We start from the raw sequence: 24,091 nt of genomic DNA, 5'->3' as shown, positions 1-24,091 counted from the left end.
TCTAGGTAGACAACATCCACAGTCTTTCCCTCATCTACTAGGTGGATCACAATGTCATAAAAGGAGATCAGGTTGGTCAGGCAGGATCCGCCTTTCCTAAGTCCATGCTGACTGGGCCTGTTACCCTGGTTGTAATGCATGTGCCATGTGATTGCACTCACGATGATCTCTTCCATAATTTTCCTTGGCACCGAGGTCAGACTGACAGGCCTGTAGTCCCCTGGATCCTCCTTCCAAACCTTCTTGTAGGTGGGCATTACACTGGCCAACCTCCAGTTGTCTGTGACCTTCCCAGTTAACCAGGACTGATGGTAAATGATGGAGTGTCTTGGCAAGCACTTTCACCAGCTCTTTCTGTACCCTCGGGTGGATCACATCCCTCCCCATACATTTGTGAATGTCTAGGTGGCACAGCAGGTCTCTAACTACTTCTTCCTGGATTATGTAGGGTGTATGTTACATGTTACATTTTGTACTAATGTTAATTAATTTCTGTTATTAAGGAGAGGAAGTGTTAAGGAAAAAAACACATAGAAGAACAGAAACATGAATGCAAGTTGTGACAGTAATTCAACCTGAAAACTTTTCCTTTCTGTATCCCACAGATGTATTTCTAATACATCATATAGCTCACATAAACATTCCTGATATATCACTGAACACAACCATTCCAATACGCATCTCTACTAACTGAAAGCAATCCAGCATGTGAGCATGATCCCTTGATAAAAGGTTATGAGAACACTTGGATGGTGCTAGATAACATATTTTAAAGCAACAATAATGAACAATAGGTTCCTGTATGTAAAACCTGGAGTTGCCATCTCCAAATATAGAACAGAAAGCAATTGCAAAAATCTCAGCTTTGTTAACTAGCTCAAATCTCAGAAGACACAAGTGAGGAGTAAGACATGTTAGTATGCCTAACGTATCAACAATGATTTTACCACTCTTTATTACCTGTGAGTATCTGTATGGTAAATCACTGTTTTGGGGTGATTTTATGATAATACTGTATTCCCCTATCATCTGCTTTATGCCAAGAAATGGGTCCTGTACCTTTAAGCTGGGTCCAGGGTAGGGATGGGAGCCGGGGGAACTCTGGCGTGGCTTGTGTTCAGGCACTCACTTTCCTGTGTGCTCAGCTTTGTGGCAGGGAAGGAGTTGCATTTTTGTTTTTAGCTAGCTTGGTTTTTGTTTGCTGAGGCAAGAAATTTTCCTGGGACTGCAATAGCAATCCTCCGGTGACTTCCATGGCTTCTTCTGGAACTGTTCAGCTTAGCTTTGGTCCTAGAACCAGGTCATCAGTGGGAACCAAACCCGCGGACTGGCGGGGAGGCCGGAGGACAACACATCCCAATTCCAGACCTCAGGAGAAGCTGAGCCAGCTAAAGAAAGAACTCTAAATCCACCAGTTTTCTTTGCAGCGAGGAGGTTCAATATTTAACAGTTATTCATTTTTTTCCCGTGCCCTGCGGGCACTTTGATTGTTAAGTAAACAGTTTTTTTCACTTTCATCAAAAAAATTCCTTTTGTATTGGTGGGGAGTGCTGAAACCCATTTTCTTTATAGGAAACGTTCATTCCAGAGCATTTCCTCCTAAAATTGTCTCTAAACCGAGACAATCACAAACATTTATAATAGCAAGGAAATGCAAGACACAAGAAAAATATGCTATAAGACAAATATCTCTTTAATCAGCTGAAAAGATTGTCTTGAGTGAAGCAAGTACATATACTTCTTTAAAAGCCACAGAGATTTCAAATTGTAACACTGGAAATTAGCTACCAAGCCTAGAAAACTAACACTATTAGTACAGTAAAATCAATGTGATCCATAAAAATATGCACCTTGTAAATGGAACATTTATGCAAACCTCACCTTGTCTCTGCCATTGCTGCAAATGTGATCTGGATGTACTGTCTGACATTGAAAGGAAGTGCCAATGCCTCCTGCAAGAGAAGCAGGGGAGGGGAAAAAAAGTAATTAAAATGAAAACCAAATTCCTATGAACACTAAAAATATATATAGACTACAGCACGAGCCAAAAACGTTTTTTACAAGGCAGAGATATTTACTTGCCAAACACCTGCATCAGACAGCTCTTATATTCAAGATAATTAGCAGCAGAGAGACATTTTTCAGTGTGCCAGCAATAATTTCACCCAGATTATTTTTTTAATCTTTAATGATAACAGAATTAGCAGTGGTTCATGAATTCAAAATAAACACATGCAGTAAAATGCATATGTACAAACTTAAGTAAAGACTAAGCTGTACTGAACCAAAATAATTAGAGACTGAGAACAGCTTTTGGCTAATATGCAAATGAATACATGTACAGAGGCTGTGCGCTGTGGAAAAAAAGTCTCCCTTTTCCCATTGAGCAAAGATATTAAAAAAAAAAAAAGTAGAAAAAACAGTCTCATTTCTAAAGCTGCATTATTACATTATTTCCTTGAGGAATATGTCCCTAAAATTTTTCCCTAATTTCTCACTGGTTTTGAAATATAGATAATTTTATTTTGTAATTTCACATGCAGCATTTTTATAAACCTTTGTGGTCCACATTGCTTTGGACCATAAGAGGACCGATCGAAGATCTTGTAAGACTGCATGACAGAATACAGACCAGGCACAGGCAGAAATCATTGCTAGTGCAAGATCTTCGTAGACACCTCTCCCAACACAGGGAAAAAAAATGCAACGTGTCATTGCTTTTTGCCATCACTAATTAAACAAAAATGTATCAGTCATTAAAACAGATTTCAATATTTTTGTTTATTGATTTTAAAATAGGAAGTCAAGAATCATGTGTGAGCTTCAGTTATTTGATGAGTACATTCACTTTGTTGCCAACTTATTTTGCTCAAGGACACGATCTTCAAATTTAATTTTTTAGAAAAGCTTTAATCCTTCTATTTTCAAATGGAAAGAATGCTTGCGAACATGTCTTTTGGTTATGCACTCCCTCCTTAAATAATCCCATAACTGTATTTTAGGAAACTAAAAGTAGTAAAAAAAAATTGGTAGAATCTCTCTGTTAGTCTGAACACCCTTCATGCATGATTTCAATACACTGAAATTGTTAAATCGTTGCAAATTGCTTAAGTAGTACATAAATGTAATGAATAGCCATTAAACCTAGATAGATTTTGGGCTTGAACCTGAAAAATTGATACCAGTTGCAAACTACAAAAATTGATCCAGCTGTCACAGCTTCTTTAAAACTGTTAGCATTTGTGCTCACAAGCAGGCTTTGAAGTGAATCTAGATTTCTGTGGTGGATTGACATTGTCAAGCTACCAGGCACTTACCAAGCCACTCTCTCACTCCTCAGCACAGCAGGGGAACCTTGTGGGTTGAGATGAGGACAAAAAGATTACTCAGTAATTATAGTCATGGGCAAAACAGACTCAACTTGGGGAAATTATTTTAATTTATTGCCAAATAAAAATAGCATAAGATAGTGAAAATAAAAATCCAGAACCTAAAAGCACCTTCTCCCCGTCCCTTTCTTCCCAAGCTCACTCCTGACTCTTCTACCCCCCCCCCCCCGCCAACTTTGCAGGAGAACAAGGAATGGGAGTTGTGATCAGTTCATTATAATTAATCAATTAATCTCTGCCACTCCTTCCTCCTCATGCTCTCCCCATGCTGCGCCGTGGAGTCATTCCCAAAGGAGATAGTTCTTCACAACCTTCTCCAGTGTCAGTTCTTCCCACAGGTTGCAGTTATTCAAGAACTGCTCCAGCATGGGTCTCCTGAGGGATTACAGGTCCTGCCAGAAAACCTGCTCCAGCATGGACTCCACAGTATGCAGCTTCCTTTAGGACATACCCACCTTCTCTGGTGTGGAGTACTCCACAGGTTGGCTCTCTGCTCCACCATGGACCTCCATGGGCTGCAGGGGGACAGCCTGCTTCACCATGGGCTGCACCATGGGCTGCACCATGGGCTGCAGGGGAATCTCTGCACTCCCATTAACCTCCATAGGCTGCAGGGGGACAGCTGTTTCACTTTGGGCTGTGCTGCAGGGGAATCTCAGCTCAGGCAACTGGAACACCTCCTCTCCCTCCTTCTCCACTGACCTTGGTGTCTGCAGGGTTGTTTCACATTTTCTCATTCCTTTCTCCCAGCTGCTCCTGCACAACATTTTTTAGCCCTTCTGAGCAGTTTTACCACAGAGGCACCACCAACATAATTTATTTGTTCAGTTTTGGCAAGCAGCAAGTGCATCTTGGAGCTGGCTGGAACTGGCTGTGTCCAACAGGGGGGCAGGTCCTTGTCTCTTTTCACAGAACCCACCCTGCAGCCACCTGCTGCTTTCACTATCAAAACCTTGCTGCATAAACCCACTACAATTTCGCAGGGGGTTTTATTACTATTATTTTGGTCTATGTAGTGCACATGAAATAAGAATAGTTTTATTTAGGACAACACTTTTTTTTTTCCATGTAAATGTTGTTTAAATTCTTGAAAGCTTCACAGTTAATTCAAACATCAATCATCATTTAGCTTCATATTCTTCCTAGTATTATTTACAGGGTACTAGAAATGGCAGAAGGGTTTTTCATGCTTGGGTACAGTAATTTTGGGGGAGGAGGGTGCCTATCCATCCCAGTCCTGCTAGTTGGGTGCCAACACCTGTAATGGATGCCCAGAACAGTGCAAAGGCATTACAGATACTCCAGCCAGTGAGTTGGCTTTCTCTGGGGCCCAGCTCAGATGCTTGTACACAAACATACATAGTATGGGGAACAAACAGGAGGAACTAGAGATGTGTGCATGCCTGTGTGGGTGTATCATTGGCATCACGGAGACATGGTAGGATAGAAGGTTTTAGGCTTTTTAAGAAAGACAGGCTAGGGAGATGAGGAAGGGGTGTAGCCCTCTATGTTAATGACCAGGTAGAGAGTATGGAACTCCACCTGGGGAAGGATGATAAGCCAGCCAAGAGCTTGTGGGTGAAGATGAAGGGGAGGGACAGGGGATATTATAGTGGGTGTTGACTACAGGCCAGCTGATCAGGAGAATGGTGTGGATGAAGCCCTCTATAGGCAGATAGGAGCAGCCTCACACTTGCAAGCCCTGGTCTTCATGGGGGATTTCAACCATCCCAATATCTGTTGAAGGGACAACACAGCAGGGCACGACAATACAAAAGGTTCCTTGAATGTGTCAGCGACAACTTCCTTACAAAAGTGATTGAGGAGCCAACAAGGAGAAGTGCCATGCTGGATCTTGTGCTCACCAAAAGGGAGATGCTGGTGGGGAATGTGATGCTTCAAGGCAGCCTTGGCTGCAGTGACCATGAGATGGTGGAGTTTGAGATCATTAGGGCAGTGAGTGTGGCAGGACGTCTACCCCCCTTCTCTCTACCACAGACCGTTGGTGCATAAAGGGATAACCTGGGCTGAAAAGCCCAGCAAGGGGTCATCTATGGCACCAAAAGGGCTCAGACCCCAGCTAAGAATCAGCATCTTAGTCTGGAGAGCAGATGTGGGAAGAGATAAAAGAAATATTCTTGACTAAGAGACGCTGTTTTACAAACTATAAAAGACGCACAAGTTATCACAGAGGCAGAAGCCTTCTACACACACATCCTGAAAGTGTGGGAGACCTCTACCCAGAGTTTGGACACAAATTCTGTGGTTACTTCCCTGGGGATTGAGGGAAAGTGTGGAGAGCTTTGTGGATAATTGGCTAGCTGAGAAAGGCCACTTCGATGTGATACCGTTGGATAAGGATAGGGGAAACAAGCAGGGGATTATGCAACCAGTGTCCAATCACTGACAAAGGTCATGGTGACCTTCGCTGAAACAGGAAGATGGGGGAGAAAATCGCTTGCCAGAAAATGAAGATAGCCTAGGTAGAGAAGCTATAAGAATGTAAACATAGAAACAAAATAATCATTAGAGCATAGAAGTAGGTGTGGTTGATCTAAGTGTGCTTTAACCAATAATGAGCTCAGCTTTTGCAATATGTATAAGCTTCATTAACACCAATATAAATATGTGTGAGCTTTCAATAAACTTTGGGATTTGCAATTCACGCATATTGTGTGAGGCATTTCTTCCGCCATTCACGACATATGGTGACCCGAGACGTTTTTTGCCGGTAGCCACGGTCGAGTGCCGTAAGGAGTTCGGGTCCTACCGCAGCCGAGGACGGCGAAAGCACCGCTGAAAAAGGGAAGGTGCCGCGCCTCGGGGACCTCATCGGAGACCCCGGTCGATATGTGCTGCCGGAGCCTGGAAGGGCTGCAAGAAGCGCGCTGTTATCTTTAACATGGATAAAGAAAGGCAAGCAGCATATGATTTATTTACTGGCTTTTTATAAAAGCGTCAGGTTAAGGGTATAGATTTGCAGAAAGAGCTTCATGGGTTGTTAGCTCATGGGTATGCACAAGGACTGTTTCAAAATCCTCACACAGTGCATAAGTTATCAGAGTGGCGTATATTTGGGGATAAGTTGTGGCAGGCAGTCATAGATGATGATAAAACCGCGAGAAAGTTGGGAAAGTTATGGCGAGTTGTGCATGATGAATTGTTGAAATACCAGGCAGAGGAAAGAGCTGCCCAGCAGGCTAGTGCAGCCCATGAAAGAAACAGGAATTACGGAGACTGGTTTGGTTCCCCGTTACCCCCTGTTACGTCCACAGTCAATCTGCTGCCCGCATCGCCTTCTGCTCTAAACGGCAGTTCCCCACCCACACCGGCGCCTGCTTTAAGCAACGCTGCTGCGCCGAAATCGGCGCCTGCTCTAAGCAACATGGCCCCGCCAGCATCGGCGCCTGCTTTAAGTGGCACTTCCTCACCGACTTCGGTTCCTGCCTTATACGGTGGTCCCCTGCCGGCACCGGCACCTACTTTAAGCGGCGGCTCCCCGCCGACACTAGTTCCTGCTCTAAACAGCAGCTCCCCGCCGCTATCAGCTCCTGCTTCAGGCAGCAGCTTCCCCTCCGCGTGTACTCCAGCAGTGCCGTCCGCGCCGCCTGCCCCGGTGTCAAACCCTACACCTCCTCCGCCTAGTAATGCGCCCATCCCCGGGTCAGAGAGTGACCTAGCAAGGGCCGTTGCACAGCAGCGAAGGGAGGCATGGGCGGCGGTAGCGAAAGAATTCATGGACACGGGGGATGACGAAGCGATATCAGCTGCTATGGAAATTGCCTGCCCAGTGGTTTATTCTCCCCTGGCGGGGGGAGGGTTTCAAGCTACAATAACTGCTTTGGATTGGAAATTGCTATCACAGTTACGATCCACGGTTAGTCAATTTGGAGTAACCAGTGAACCCACAACACCGGATCCTACAGACGCCGCTCAGGAAACGGCAGAGCCAGCGCGTCCACCAGCCGCCGCACCCGGACACAAGTAGCAGCTGTCACCGCTTCAGCTCAACCTGCCTCCAGCCCGCCACCGCCGGGAGCCTTGGATTGGACCTGGCAGCCGCAGCCACAGTAACCCTGATGACTACCCACCCAGAAAAGGTTCCAACTGGGGTAAAGGGACCACTCATTATTGATGGATTACCTATGGGAGCTTTGCTTTTAGGTCGTTCCTCGGCTACAATGATGGGATTATTTGTTTTATCTGGAATAATAGATGCTGATTATACAGGGGAGATTTCTATTATGGTGCATACTCTTTTTCCACCTATGTGAATCGAAAAAGGACAAAGGATAGCTCAATTGATTCCTTTGCAACAGTTGGCTAAAACTGTACCCCTGCGTCAAGCACAGTCGAGAGGAGAGCATGGATTTGGATCCACTGGGGGTCTTACTCTTTTAACAATGAACTTGAATGAACGACCAAAGCGCACTGTCATTTTGGATTATCAGGGTGAAAAGCAAACCTTGGTAGGATTATTAGATACTGGCGCGGACTCCAGCATTGTGAGTCCCGATTTTTGGCCCCACAACTGGCCATTGCAGTCAACCACAATGCCAGTAACTGGAGTTGGAGGCCTGACACTTGCAAGAAACACACCCATGCTATCTGTGACTATTGATGACAAAACTGTGCGGGGTGTTTTATCAGTTGTACCTTTGCCTCCTACTGTGCAGTGCCTTATTGGTCGGGACATTCTGGCTCAGATGGGTGTAGTACTGACAAATGAACACCCTTTGGGCTAAGGGCCATTGCATGGACTTTCCCAATCCCATTAACCTGGACCACGGACGTTCCGGTATGGGTTGAGCAGTGGCCGTTAAAAAGGGAGAGTCTCGAACAGGTTCACATACTGGTATATGACCAATATAAACAAGGACATTTACAGTTGTCAACAAGCCCATGGAATACCCCCATCTTTGTTATTAAAAAGAAGTCGGGAAAGTATCGCTTAATACATGATTTGCGGGCTGTAAATGAACAAATGGAGCCTATGGGAGCCTTACAACCAGGATTACCTAATCCGGCTATGCTGCCAAGGGACTGGCCACTTTTGATTATTGATCTGAAGGACTGCTTCTTTACTATTGCTCTTCATCCTCGAGACACTCGGAGGTTTGCATTCACTCTGCCAGCTCTAAACAGGAGAGAGCCGGACAAGAGATTTGAATGGGTATCTCTACCCCAGGGGATGCGGAACAGCGCCACCTTGTGTCAACTTTATGTCGATGCAGCTTTACAACCCTTACGGCATGCCGGGCCTGAAACAAACATTTACCATTACATGGATGATATTTTATTTGCGCAACCAGAACCTTTTACAGGTCGACAAATTCAGGCAATATATGATGCTTTGAAGCTTTATGGACTGACTGTAGCTTCTGAGAAAATTCAATTATCTGCACCTTGGAAATATCTGGGGTGGACACTTACTGATCAAATTGTTACCCCTCAGAAATTGCAATTAAACATTAAATTACATACATTGCATGATGTTCAGAAATTACTGGGGGACCTACAGTGGCTACGCCCCATTGTTGGTATCCCTAATGAACTGTTAGATGAACTTCGACCTTTACTAAAGGGAACTGATCTGGCACAGTCTGTTCGTATAACCCCTGAACAGGTTGAGACACTGCAGCAGATATTGGACTGTGTCACACAAGGCAGTGTTCGGAGACGTGATCTTGATCTTCCTATACAGCTGACAGTTTGGTGTGGACCAAAATTTTTACTGGATGCACTTACTCAGCATAACAGAAAAACAGGGGAGATATGGGCCTTGGAATGGATATCTCCTCCACTTCAACAACATAAAACCCTTCTTCAAAAAATTGAAATTTTAGCTGATTTGCTCAAAAAGGGTCGTGAACGGGCGGTACAGATTACGGGAAAGGAACCTGATCAGATACAGATACCAATGAAGAAAGATACATTGACCTGGTATCTGACAAACAGTATGGAGTTACAAGAGGCCCTATTGGGAGCCGGTAGTGTGACTGCCACTGATGATATTCCCAATGTACCATTGAATTGGATAGGACAGTGGGGTTGGATTCAATGCCCAAAAAGATCACTAAAGCCCTTATCGGATGCTATAACTGCTTACACAGATGCAGGAAGAAAATCCAAAACTGCTGCAGTGACCTGGCAAGAAGAGGGGCAATGGCATCATCATATACTCCGAGCTACTGAGTTGGACACTTTGCAAACGATGGAGCTATTGGCTGTTGTATGGGCCATGATGCATTTCTCTGGACCTCTTAACATTGTAACAGATTCTTTGTATGTTGCAGGAGTGTGTGAGCGAATAGAGGATGCCTCCATAAAAGAGGTTCAAAACCGGAGGTTACATGAGCTGTTTATGCAGCTGCAGAGAGCAAATGGTACCTTGAAAAGATATTTGAGTAAATATATGGATACCAGAGAGCCACAAGAGAGATTGTTAAAGTGTTTGTTTGTTTTGAACCACTTGTGTGTTTTTGGGGAAAATAAGGTTCCTGCTGTGATTCGTCACTACGTACAAGAAACAGATGGTGTAAAGAAAGATGTATGGGTGAGGTACAGCGATCCTAAATCAGGACAATGGCAAGGTCCTGCTAAGGTGTTATATTGGGGCTGCTGATATCTTTGTGTTTCTACCCCTACAGGATCTCTGTGGGTACCTGCTAAATGGACCCGAGCAGCTGTGTTTGATGGAAGACCTCGATCAGCTGAGCGAAGAGGATCGTCAGCGAGTGGAGACGAAGCTGTTGATCATCCTTCGACCGATACTTCTTAGACTGAAAGGATAGTGTGATGCTGCCATTGATCGAGCAGTTGATCGGTGCAGATCTCTTGATAACATATTAAGCTTGCATTCGATGTTTTCTGATTTCGAATCTGAAGGGCCTAGGGATTTAGCTTGTATTAAGTGTCAAGATAAACGTTGTGCTGCATGGATACTGCTTTTTTGTGGAGGTTGTCAGGAAACTAAGTGGGTACATCAATCTCAATTAGCTGAATTGTGGTGTCAAAAGTTTGGTTTCTATTGGCGGTTTGACTCTTGGCAGAGAGATCTTAAATTGTTTACGGGACTACCTGGTTTCCAAGGGCTACAGTTGTATGAGTCCCCAGAACAGAAAATCCTTGCATGGTTTAGATGGGAAATACAACATTTAGTCAAACGTGTTTTGGGGCTATCTCAGTCGTGTATTTTGCAGACTAAGTGTGGTAGAAATATTCCTCTGTCACAGTCGAGTGTGATAGGTCCTATTTCGGGAGGTCAGGATCCCAACCAAGTGTGGGAGGATTGTTTGAAGAACCTAAAGAAGCTAAATCTGAGAAAGAAGAGACATTCTTAAAAATTTGTGACAGACATGATGGCCGGGTGGTTCAAAAAAGTGCCTGGAAAGATCAGGGTGAGATGGAAACTTTATGTTATTGCTTTATTAATTTTTGCTTCTTTTGTGGACAGTGTAGACCATCAGGCATGGGCCCCACCTCAGCCCAAGACTAACATATGGGTCACCCTGGCAAACTTGACTAAACAGGAGACTATTTGCCTGTCATTATCTTCTCCTGGCAATCCATTCACAACATGTTTGGTTGGATTACCAGCAGATCCCTGGCCGTGCCCTTCACATGTACCAACTTGTAAGGTCAGCAATGCTAGGACGAGTGTGGATAATTGGGATCAGTGGATTTCCCACTTTCCTATAGCACCACAGGAACCCCAAGAGTTGGAGTTGTTAGGGTCAGTGATGGCAGATGCATGTATTCATTTTAACCATAGAAGCCTGCTGTCAGTCAAGAACCATTCTAATGTTGTAACTTCCAGCATGACTGTCTACCGAAATGCATCGGCCTGGTGCAATTATACAACAAAGAGAGTGTCAGTCTCATCAAATGACCCTATTCAATTGCCAGCAGGATATTTCCTGATATGTGGAGACCGTGCTTGGGCCGGTATCCCATCAATGCTGCACGGGGGACCATGTACACTTGGACGGCTGTCTCTACTTACACCTAACATGTCCATGATACTAAACATGAGCCACCGCCATCGTAGAGGCAAACGAATGGCCCATGCATTTGCAGCAGACTGCCGGTATGATGTAAAGTTTTGGTCCCCAGCGGCCATAGTTGCAGCATCTTTCTTAGCTCCAGGGGTATCAGCAGCACGTGCTCATGCTATTTTAAACAGGTTAGGGTGTTGGCTTGCTAAACAAACAAATGCAACTTCTTTAGCGATTTCTAGTCTTTTGCTTGATGTTGATTCTATTCGCCATGCGACACTTCAAAATAGAGCTGCAATTGATTTTCTTTTACTTGCACAAGGCCATGGCTGTGAAGAATTTGAAGGCATGTGTTGCATGAATCTTTCTGATCATGCACAGTCTGTTCACTCCCAGCTCTCTGAGTTACGGAGGTTAACTGGGAACTTACAGGTAGAATCAGGCCTTGGTATTGATGGATGGCTCAAATCTTTAAACTTAGGATCATGGTTACGCTCTGTTGTTAAGGTTGGCATTGTAGTAGCTATTGTAGCTTTGTTGTTAGTATTAATTTTGCCATGTTTTTGTATATGCTTACAGAATATGGTGCGGAAGATGATAGCTACCGCATTTAATCAAACCATGCTTGTTCAACAGAAAAACGGGGGAAATATGGAGAGCTTTGTGGATAATTGGCTAGCTGAGAAAGGCCACTTCGATGTGATACCGTTGGATAAGGATAGGGGAAACAAGCTGGGGATTATGTAACCAGTGTCCAATCACTGACAAAGGTCATAGTGACCTTCGCTGAAACGGTAAGATGGGGGAGAAAATCGCTTGCCAGAAAATGAAGATAGCCTAGGTAGAGAAGCTAGAAGAATGCAAACATAGAAACAAAATAATCATTAGAGCATAGAAGTAGGTGTGGTTGATCTAAGTGTGCTTTAACCAATAATGAGCTCAGCTTTTGCAATATGTATAAGCTTCATTAACACCAATATAAATATGTGTGAGCTTTCAATAAACTTTGGGATTTGCAATTCACGCATATTGTGTGAGGCATTTCTTCCGCCGTTCATGACACCACCCCTGGAGCCAGAAAGCTACCGACTGAGCTATCCGGGCTGCAGGGCTCCCATACTATGCATCTGATCATTGACGGCACGTAGATCATGCAGGAGCCAATATTTGCCAGATTTCTTTTTGATCACAAAAATAGGAGTATTCCAAGGACTAACAGATAACCGGAGATGTCCTTGGTCAAACTGCTCCTGGACCAGCTTGTGTGCCTGAATGAGACTTTCCCCTTTTAAAGGCCATTGCTCAACCCACACCGGGTCCTCTGTTTTCCATCGGAGTGGGATTGGGAAAGTCCATGCAATGGCCATCCTTATAAAGGGAGATCTGTGGTAAGGACCATTCCCAACTGTGCCAACACATCGCGGCCCCGCAAGGCGTGGACACCATCAGGGAGCAGTATTACAGAAACTGTACAGGTGACAGTCTTTCCCTCTATAATAATTTTCAGCAGAGGGGATTTCCGTGCAAACGTGAGTCCTCCTACTCCTGCGACTGTGGCATTTGCCGCATGGGTGGGCCACTGGGGTGGCCATTTCTGTGTCCCTATGATGCTGACATCTGCACCCGTGTCTAGGAGCACAACCAGGGTGATGGTTTGACCCTGATACTGGACATCAATATGTTTTTTAGGACGATGCTTTAAGTCCACTGTTAACAATGCCATTGTTCCTGTGGAACCAAAACTACCTTCACCACGTCACTGCTTGCCAAGTGGTACAGTCCTTACTGTTAATTGAGGCAAGGGGATTAATTGAGCAATTCGCGATCCGGCCGGAATAAACAATGGTGGGAATAGTGTTTGTGCCATTGTTTGTATTTCACCTGTATAATCAGCATCAATTAGTCCAACAAGAATAGTAAGTCCCGACATTCTGGCAGACCAGCGTCCAATCAACAAAGCTCCCACGGTTTGTCCGCTGGCTGTAACAGGGCCCTTAATCCCCATTGAGATACGCTGTGGTTTGCAGTCTATTAAGGTGCAGTCTATTGAGGTTGACAGGTCCAAACCAAGGCTTCCACTGGTTGCGGGGTGGAGGGAGGAGGCGCTTGTGCTGGGAAGGCGCTTGGGCTCTGGGCCGCCACTTGTGTCGGAGCACGGCAACCCCTCCCACTGGGCTTCCTGTTTTCCGAGACATGCCGGCAGGCTGACTCATTGTGTGTGTCGGACTTGCAGCGCTGGCACCACACAGCTCCCATGGTACAATCCCGGCGCATATGGCCAGCAGTTCCACAGCAGAAGCATCGGAATCATGATGGTTTTTTTCTTTGAAGCCGATTTACCGACGCTTGCAAGGGGGCAAGGGCAGCCAACACCTGACTCTGCATCGCCTGCGCCTGCTCCCTGAAACTACTTCCCAAATCTCTTACTGCTTCCACTAACATAGCCTGCGGCCCCACCAGCACCTGAGCCATTCGTTCTAAAGTCTCCTCAACAGTCCAGGTACCAGGGAGTGTGACAAGTATACCCCTAGTGGTGGGATTGCAATTTTGTAGGGCACATTGCTTTAGTAGTGCTCCGTGCATATATTCTGGGACCCCTGCTGTCTGAATAGCATTCGCCACTCTGTCAATAAACAACCCAAATGGCTCTTCTCTTCCTTGTTTAATTCCCATGTATGAGGGAATACCCCCTGGGGATTTCACCCTATCAAGCCCCACCCGGGCTAATATCATAGCCTCCCTCAGCTTCTCGGGCCCGATTAGTGCTTGCGCCTCCATCCTTAGGTATGCCTCTATCCCCATAAGTTCCTCTAAAGTAACTCCATATAGCGGATCCCCTGGCTGTCTCGGGGTAGCCACAGACTCTTGGCATGCAGCTTGCCAGTGAGCATTAAACAACAACTGTTGATGCTGGGTAAGCACTAGCCTCATGAGGCTTTTAATATCTGATGGCAACAGTATGTTTCCTCCCCACAAATAATTGAGCATCTGACGAGTTGGTTCTCCGTGGATACCACTCACTTACAGTGGCACGGAGCTGTGCCAGCCATTTCCAATCTAAGGTAGTGATAGTTGCTTGCAAGCCTCCGGCAGGATTTGGTGCATAAACCACCGGACAAGCCACCTCAAGCAAGGCATCAGCAGCCACTCAGTCGTCCGCAACTATCGCCTCACCTGCAATCTCTCGCCATGCCTTACACCTTTCATTAGCAATTCGTACCGCCTCGGGGTCAAGCATTTCCTTTGTTCTTTCCCCGCCTTCCTCTCTAGCCGGAGATGGGGGGGCGATCCCTCCCTGCCAGCGGAGGCGCAGAAGGAGCGGCTCAGGCAGCTGGCGCGGAGACCGTCCCCGCCGGCAGATACACCGTGTTAGTTGCTGGGGGCAGAGGATAAGAGGACGTAGACACTGAGGCCCTGCTATTCTCACTAGGAACAGGCATTCCCAATCGGGCGGAGGCTGCCTGAGCAGCATTAGTAACTATCCGCCAAGTTTTAGACAACTTTTTTGCAGTTTTACACTCATCTAACACAGCTTCCCACAACTTATCCCCAAACCTACACCACTCTAACTCCTCAAAGACCTGGTTGGGATCTGCAAAGCACCTTTTTGCAACTCCATATGCAAGCAATCCCAGGAGTTCTTTTCCCAGGTCCATACCCTGTAATTCCCGCTTTTGTAAAAAGCATTTAAAAAGGTCATAGGCCGCTTGTCTCTCCATTACCTTCTAATTTAGTCGTCAGCACTGTTGCAGCCCTTGCAAGACGTCGACAGCGCTTAGTCGGCCGAGACCCTTCTCTAAGGTTGCTCAGGGCACGTAGCCTGCTCTTTCGCCGGCCGAGACCCTTCTCTAAGGTCGCTCGGGGGACGCGGAGCCCGCTCTTCCGCCTCCCATGCTGCGTCGGGACCGACGCGGAATACTACACCGGACCGTAGCTCACAGGTTCAAGCCCTCTGTAGGGTCCCTGTTCAGGGGCCATTTGCTGTGGTGAGGGAAACTTGGACGCTAAATATGAGTGTTTAGCAAGCTTCCTTTATTGAAGAGAGCATCAGACTTTTATGCACAACAAGTAATAAGCTCATACATATTCTGCAAGCTAAGCAATCTATTGGCTATACTACAATATCAGCTCTTCCTCATACCTTAGGGGTTACATCTTTCTTTTCTCATGTCTCTCTCACTGCTTGTTATTGTACCACAGCTATGCTCAAGGACACAGTGTTTTGCAGGTGCAGGGACCCAGATTAGCTGCATCCTCCCGATTCTTGGTCCAGAACGTGGCCCCTGTCATGTAGCCATTCCTCCACACACAGGTAAGGAAGAAGCAGTACAGGGCTGGGCTCTGCGGTGGCAGTGGATTCTCCCTGAGGTAAGCAACCACTCAACCATCCTGCTCTGATACCGAGAGCGAGAGAGGAGCCGAGCTCAGCCCCTGGCCAAAATCTCTCCTCTTCCTAAGACAAAACCCCTCAGGTAAGACAGTAGCCAGCTGCACCCTTCCCCCTCCTCATCCTAGCCATATCTTTTGTTCTCTTAAGTATCGGTAGTGTGGATATTCTCAGTTCAGTCGAAGAAAGAACAGAGATAATTTGTCCCAGGCCAAGCCTGCGAAACTTAGAGAAAAGAATTAAAACAATTATTATCTCTCTTTCTGCAACTGTTGTTTATAGATATGATTCTCCAGAGTGTGCTATTCATAGTTCATCAATAGTGTGAGAGGTTTTCACTTTGAGACCAATCAAGTCTCAGCTTAGCGAGTCTGGTTATAAAAAGACATGCTACATTCCATTAAACGTCTTCTGTTCACCTTCTGAAGATTGGAGTCTTTCTTTCCATCCCTCACACAACAGCGACATTGGTTGTAATTGTCTCTTAGCAAAAAATGGGACAAAATTCCATGAGAGAAAGGGAAAATAAAGAAAAAATCCTAACCTCCAATAAATGTGTGGGATCGTCTCCCCAAAGTTTGGGACACCTGCCTTATGGTTACTCTCTCAAGGGTTGAGTGAAAGGACTCTGTGTATGCTATCGTCAATTCAGTGGCAAAGTTACATTGACTCCTAATTCTCGGGTAGCTGGTTGATAATTGCTGCCCCGAGATGCGTAGGATGTCTCTGCTTCGGCCCGCGCAACTGAAGAACGAGTCTGGACACTTCACTTTTTGGTCTTAAAGTTGTTTATTAATTCTTAGCTATAAAATTTTCTTTCTGCCCAGCCGAGGTCTGCTCAGCAGGGCAGCCACAAGCACTCTGACTGCTCCCGAGGCGGTGTTGTCTTTTTATACTACAAACGATGTATAACATATTTACACTTAATTCCCAATACCTATCACCTATGTTAGACAGTGCACTTCTACTCTAAACCAATCCCAAAGTGCCAACATCACTGCAGAAAGTGGAGAACAAGAGGAAGAAGAAAGGCTAGACACACCCAAGTTCCTCCATCTTGTCCCCATAACCCCCATACCAAAAATCCTAAAATCTACATTTTCACCCTGTGATAATTTTATTATTACACTATTCAAACCTCTGTGACTTTCAGGTCCTCATACAAAGTTGGCAACTTGCTCCAGGGGTCAAAATCAAATCCCCAGGTGTTTTGGGCTGCATGCCAGGGTCTCCAAGCCCCCCGGCGGGGTTCTCAGCAACTCTGGACACCCGGAGGGATGTACTGAGTTCCGACACCTAATCAATACCATTTCTTTGCTAGCTATAATATAGGTACCTTAATGTCATGCACTGTTTTATGTAACCTACTAGTAGTCCTTTTGGTTTATACTGTGTAGTAAGTAAGTCTTGTGAGAAACGACCCTCACTTTTAAAATTTTAAAGGTTTATTAAACCCTAACAAAAAAATACAACAAAGGACTGAATGTTGGGGAAGATGAATAAGGAAAAATTCCAGTGCTGGGAGTCTTTGTGACTAGCAGCTACGTGCTCATGTACAAAATGGATGCTTTGCCTTTTATACTCTTAGCCCCTCTCAAAGTTTTGTCAGTCAACTCCTTTTCTGTTGTCCACTGGTGGAGATTACTTTATTACATCTTGATTGGAGGTCAGGTGTTGTTATGCTGCACCTCCTGGTAAAAAGCTGGCATTCCCCAAATGCCCTGACTACTAAGGCTATTACAAGGGAGAAGGAAAAGAGGACTATGGGAGGACATATTACAATAACATCACCATACATCTTAACATGCACATGTGAGAAACGACTACTCACTTTTAAAATTTCAAAGGTTTATTAAACCTTAACAAAAATTATAACAAAGGACTGAATAAGGAAAAATTGCAGTGCTGGGAGTCTCCATGACTATCAGCCATGTGCTCATCTACAAAATGGATGCTCTGCCTTTAATAACCTTAGCCCCTCCCAAGGTTTTTTCAGTCAATTCCTTCTCTGCCGTCTATTGGGGGAGATTACTTTCTTATATCTTGATTGGAGGTCAGATGTTTAAATGCCACGCCTCCTGGTAATAAGCTGGCCTTCCCTAAATGCCCTGACTACTAAGGCTATTACAAGGGGGAGGTGAAAGAGGTCTAGGGGGGGACATTTTACAATAACATTAGTATATATCTATCTCTTAATTGTGAGAGCCAACCTTTGTGGCAGCACCTCTCTGGCCACAGAGAGCAACAGGCACAACTTTCCCAGGTATTGTCCTGGGGAAGGCTGTGAGAAGATCAGAGAAAAGAATGATAAACAATTCTTATCTTCACTTGCTGCGCCTGTTGCTGTGAACATGTGGAATGTGTTATGGAGATTTGTTTACCAAAGGGTGGTTTCTTAATTGGCCAATGGTGATGGTGTTTGGACTGGAGGACCAATTAGGTCCACCTGTATCATAACTGTCTATAAAAGCAATGGGTTTCTTAATAAGTATACTATAATAAAGGGATAGATCAGCCTTCTGAGAATCATGGAGCCAATGCTAATTATTACCCAGCTGGGGGCCTGCGACAACAGCAGGCTGCTTTAGCATCCTCTGCACCCAGTACACCCTCTGCTCACCCAGCTCTCTAAACCCTTCTGTGAGATTTGAGCAAAGATTTGGGAATTTGTTAGTCGGATGTGGTCAATGCTGCTTATTCAGGGGCCTACCAAACAGGTACTAGCTGCTCAGTAGTAATTATCTCCCAGCTTTTAAGAATGGCCCTAGACTGGGTCACCCCCTATATTGAGCATGACCTTATGCTCCAGAACTCTGATTGTTGTGGTCGGAGGAGATGGAGCGACAACACGACATCAGGTTCACGTAGCAGAGAGTGAGTTTTTAATGGCGCACACAGCTCTTGTATAGTGTTGGGGAAGATGAAACAGGAAAGCTTTATAAATATGATTGTCTGGAAAAGATTTTGAGAATATAGAAACTATAAGTGAGATTGAAATGAAAGCAAGCTTTGAGATACCTTAGTTACTGAACAACTGGAAAACAATGGTGTGGCCGGCTGAAGGCAATCCCCTTTTGATGAAACAATACCCTCTGCTTGCAGACAGGTCCAAGGGTCAGAGCAGACCCTACTAGCTTAGCAGAAGGGGTCCAAAGAGTAGTTTTTAGGGTTTAAAATGTAACACAGTATGGTAATGTAAGGATTCTTATAGGCTGTATGTAAATGCTATAGGATTTGTATATTGTACTGGATTAGTTAGTAAGAATTAGAATATTCAACACAGAGGAAGATTTATTGTATTGTAACGGGAACCTCGCTTTCTTACCCTTTTACGCTCTTACCTTTTTTACTCCCTTACGCTCTTACCCTCTCATCCTCTCTACCCCTCTCTTCTCTCGGGCCTGCTCCGAACTGCGGCCGGCAGCTCCAAGCAGGGCCCCTGCACCCACGCCCTTTGCAATAAACCGCAAGTTCCACGACCTGGCTCCAGAGATCTCTCGTCTCCATCCGTCCTGACCGTCCTACCCCCCGACGCTCCTACAGTATAGGTTATTCAAAAGACTCCATGTTCGAACCTGATTGGCTATGATTGGTTACTACCCAGCTCACTGGCCAATAGCTACCTGCTTAGGTTCATCATCAGGAATTGGCTGGCATCTGCTCTTTGTAGCCAAACCCCTCCTCCTCTCAGGCTCACAGACCAGCTGTTTAGCTGTCATAGTTCCCTCTTTCTGTTTTTAAAATATAAAAGTCATGTCTATCATTTCTCTGTGGGGTCCCTTGCAGAAAGGATAACAAACACGGTACAAGGAGAATGATTTTTAGCTATTGGTGTGTCTCATTAAAATTTTTACTATCATGTCCAGGAGCTATTAAAGGCACAATTTTACTGGCTGGCATGCTGCAGGTAAATTCCTTAAAGCTTACAACTTATAACTTGAATGTTGCAAACAAACTAACTTAAAAACTATCAGAGGTAACATTTAAAACTATTAGAGGTAGCATATCCTTTTGCTAGTAATGTCTTAAAAGTGTCTGACTCTTGAGGTCCAGTTGAAGTCACAGGTGAGTTGTCATTCTAAAGGTTTAAGATTTTAGATTTTTATCCAACTGGTACAGAGGGTTGTTCTGGTCATTGTTCTATGGTATCTACTGAGGTGCTGTCAAGGAAGCATTGTTGATTGTGGTCCTGAACAGAGCGTAGAGCAGGTCACACACAATGAGTAGGTACCTATTGAATGCTGGCATCTGTGGAAATATGTCGTAGACAGGTAGAAGAATTATAAAAGAAAAAGGCCTCATAAAATCAGGCCTACTCTGTTGGATTGATAGCTGGCCTGTCATTTCTTCTCAGTGCAGCTCATACTTTGCACATTCCCATGCAAAACCAATCCTGGTATGAATAGTTCACTAACATAACAACCTATTCTTGGGTGAAAAATAAGTGCACCTGCATAAACATTAGATCTGTTCCATGGGAACCCACAAAAGAATAATGTAAACAACCTGAACCTTAGCATGTACACACAAATCACTTTCTGACCAATAAATGAAGTAGTAAGAAAACTACCAGCCAATATATGTTGCACACAAGGTCTGTGAAAACTGCATAAAATAAGTTATGTGAATAAAGATTCGGCTTTTCCCGCATGAAGAAAAGGGAATCTCGCCTGTTTTATTCTGACAGAAATACATGTATACTCGTGCCCCCAAGTGACAAGGTCTCAAGGGCCTTCTCATTTGTTAGTAATGAGGTCCTGCACTAATACTTTAGGTTTAGGTAACTCGATGTTATTAGAGGATTGTAATGACAATAAATGATTTAAGATGACAGGGTTTTGGGACTTTTGCAATATTGTTAGATGGTTTAAAGTGTACAGGGCTTTGGCTACTTTACTCTGCAGGGTCTCACTACACATCCCCCTTTTCTGTTTTTTAAGGACATGCTTTAAAGTGCTATGTGGACAGTTAGAAATTGCTTGTCTTGTAGGGGAATGAGGAATACTTGTGTGGTGTGACACTCTAGAGTTGTAAAAACTGTTGAATGTTCTGTGATATGTATGTAGGACTATTATTAGTTTTTATAGTGAGGGATGCCTAAGGCAGCAAAGGCTAGTTGCTAATGTGCGATGGCATCACAGCTTCTTTAGTGTGAACTGATGCCCATCTGGTAAATGAAAAAGTGTCTATTGAAACATGGACATATTTAAAGTGACTGAATTCTGAATGTGTGTGACATCTGTTTGTTAAACTTGTAAGGTTTGCAGACTACAGGGGTTAATTCTTATCTGCAGTGGTGCAGTGTGGCTTTGACAATTAGCACAAGTGTTAACAATATTGCGTGGTTTTGTATTTGTTAACAATAATTGTTGTTGTGGAGTTTGAACACTTTGATGGAAAAAGGCATGTGATGCTTTTGCTTGTGCTAGCATATCTGGCTGTGGCACTGTCCAGGCAGGGCTGGCTAGCTTCTTAGCCTGGGCATTATTTTTTGCAATAAAGCTTGGCAAGTTTGTATGACTTTGAATATGTAAAATGTAGTAAGGGCATGTTTTTGCTTGGATTGTGTGCTATAAAGTTTTTAGCAATTCAAATAATGCAGCATTATTACTTCTTTTAGTAGTGCTTGGTTTAATTTTTCTGTGATGTCTATAACACAGGTGGAATTGGTCACAATATTTAAAGGAACATGAGGAAAATGTTGCAAAGCTATGGTTACAGGATGTAATTTAAGTAGTTAAGGTGATCTACTATCGTGACCTTTTAGTGTCTGCTAACCATTATTATTTTTCTAGGTCACGATTGCTTTTCTTCTTTTTCTAGACCTATCAGTGAAAACTGTGAGACTTTTCAGGGGAGTGCACTTGTTCAGTGGTTTCAGGGATAACACTGGTCTCACTTAATTGCAACAATTTTTGGTTGGGTAAGTGATAGGTAATTTGCTCTGTATAGTTTTGTAAAGCACTTTGTAGTGGTGTGCTATTTGTAAAGCACCATTCAAAATATTCTTGTTGTACTGGTAAAACAATTTTTGAGGGGTCTTTAGCATTTAGCTGCAAACACTTTAGGTGGCATTTGATAAATAACTGTGTAATTAGTTTAAAAATAGTAGGTGCTGTCTTTTTAGGTCGGTGGGGCAAAAAGATCTATTTTTAAATGTGTAGTGGGTCAGACCACTGTGTGTCTTATTGAATAATAATTCTTGTATGATGTAAATCAACAATGACAATAAACACTATAATACAAACTTCAAGACACATCTGGTAAACCTGTTTGTTTATTATGGCTTGCTTTACTGTTTTAAGAGCAGTTTTCACTCACAGACCAGCTGTTTCGCCATCATATCTGATGACCTAGTTGCTCTTCTGGAGTTTTTCTCAGAGTTAGCAATTGTGCAGCTGTGACTGAGGCTACCTTACTGGAGCTCTGAATGGGGAGCCAGCTGACTGATGACTCCACAATTTGTGAAGCTTGCTGTGGAAACAGGGTGGTAAGAGTGATCCCTTATGGTTCACTATAGGTTAAAGCTGACTGAGACCCTCAAAGATGACGTGGCCAGGGTGGACCGACCCCAGAGGCTGTGACAGCTCTCAGGTGAGCAAAGATCCTGGAAGTGACAAAAGATCCTGGAGATCAAGGCAATGTGTAGAGACAAATGCTAGGGGGATCACAGAATGGTCAAGGTTGGAAGGGACCTCTGGAGGTCATCTTGGCAACCTCCCTGCTCAAGCAGGGCCACCTAGAGACAGCTGCCCAGGACTATGTCCAGATGGCTTTTGCATTATTTCCACAGCCTTTCTGGGCAACCTGTTGAGACAGGGGGGTTAGAAAGTAAAGGTAATTGATTTAGAATAGCTGTTTTAGATGGTGTATATTGCTTAACATTTGCTGTGCTTGCAAAGCAGGATTCTAGGCAGGATACTTGGAAAAGACGACAAAGGAATGCAAGGATATCCTGAAAGGAGTGAGCTGCTTACCCAAAACAGGATAGAAGAATGCCAGGCTTGTAAGGCTGTTGAAGATAAGAGGGGCTCCTCAGACCCTAAACTGGCTTAAACCAGCCTAGTGGTTTGAACGACAGAGACTAGAGGGCATGCGCAGGGAAGGAAAGGTGAAAAGTTCAACTCTGAGGAAGACCTTAGAAGACTTGTTTACTTCCTCCCTATGACCACCAGACAACCACCAGAAAGCACTGCGCAAGAGCAGAAGGACTGATAAGCTAATTACAATACAAAGCAGGGCTAGGTGGGGCTAAGAAATGAATATGCATGAATCTACTTCAAAAAACTTGATGCATATATAATATTTTAGAGAATAAATAGAGGGTTAGGTTTCTCGGGAGGCACGTATGTCTTTGTACGAGCTATCCTACACATGCCTCAGTGCCAAATAAATACATACCTGCTTTACAACTTTACAAGTTGTAGAGTCTTTCTGTGTATCACTGTTCCAGTGCTCAGTCACCCTCACAGTAGTGTTTCCTAATGTTCAGATGGACCCTCCTGTGTTTCACTGTGTGCCCATTGCCTCTAGTCCTGTCACTGGGCTCCACAGAAAAGAGCCTGGCTCTGTCTTCTTTGCACCCTTCCTTCTCATATTTGTATATATTGATGAGGTCCCCCAGGCTTTCTCTTCTCCAGGCTTAAACAGCCCCAGCTCTCTCAGCCTTTCTTCATATGTGAGATGCTCCAGTCTCTAAATGCCCAGATGTGGCCACAGCTCTTTTCACAGAGTGCAGCAGGCACAACTCTCTCCCAGGTTTTTTCCTGGGGAAGGCAGTGAGAAGCTCAGAGAAAAAAAACAATTCTTATCTCTACTTGCTGCCCCTGTTGTTTTACACATGTGGAATGTGTTATGGAGATTGTTTACCCAAAGTGATTTGTTAATTGGAAACCGGTGAAGGTTGTTTTGATTCCTTGGCCAATTGGGTCAAAGCTGTGTCCTGACTGTCTCAGACAGTCATGGGTTTTTCTTTAGTATTCTTTAGTATAGTATCTCTTTAGTATGTAATTTAGTATAGTATTAGTGTAATATAGTATAGCTTAATAAAGCAATTGTTCAGCCTTCTGAATCATGGAGTCAGAGTACATTATTCCCTACATTGGGGTCACCCTGCATTGATACTCAGAGACCTTGGCTGGTAATGCCTGAGACCAGTAACTGTGAGTAACAGCACAGCAGGAATTGATCCAACTTTCAGCTCAATCTTCTTGGACCAGCAGCAAACTCCCTGATGGGAAGGAAAATTAAGACCTCACCTAGTGAATGTAACACTGGGGGTAGGAAGCAAGCAAATGAGTGAGTGTGTGAGATAATCA

The 24,091-nt window shown here is 44.4% G+C and overlaps 1 long non-coding RNA gene across 1 annotated transcript in view; it reads right to left on the bottom strand.

Annotated features, from left to right (window-relative positions):
* The window catches only part of LOC136568563 (uncharacterized), a 111,186-nt gene that overhangs the window by 52,498 nt on the left and 34,597 nt on the right, over positions 1 to 24,091 (bottom strand). The window contains exons 2-3 of the long non-coding RNA XR_010785253.1: positions 3,318 to 3,354; positions 1,882 to 1,952 (exon numbers count right to left, since the gene is read on the bottom strand). This is a non-coding gene — a long non-coding RNA (uncharacterized lncRNA). The remainder of the gene's footprint in view (positions 1 to 1,881; positions 1,953 to 3,317; positions 3,355 to 24,091) is intronic.

This window comes from Molothrus aeneus, chromosome W, assembly GCF_037042795.1.
Source record: "Molothrus aeneus isolate 106 chromosome W, BPBGC_Maene_1.0, whole genome shotgun sequence".
NCBI classification, from domain to species: Eukaryota; Metazoa; Chordata; class Aves; order Passeriformes; family Icteridae; genus Molothrus; species Molothrus aeneus.
The sequence above is the reverse complement of the archived record's forward strand: the minus strand, read 5'-3'. Positions and strand labels throughout refer to the sequence as shown.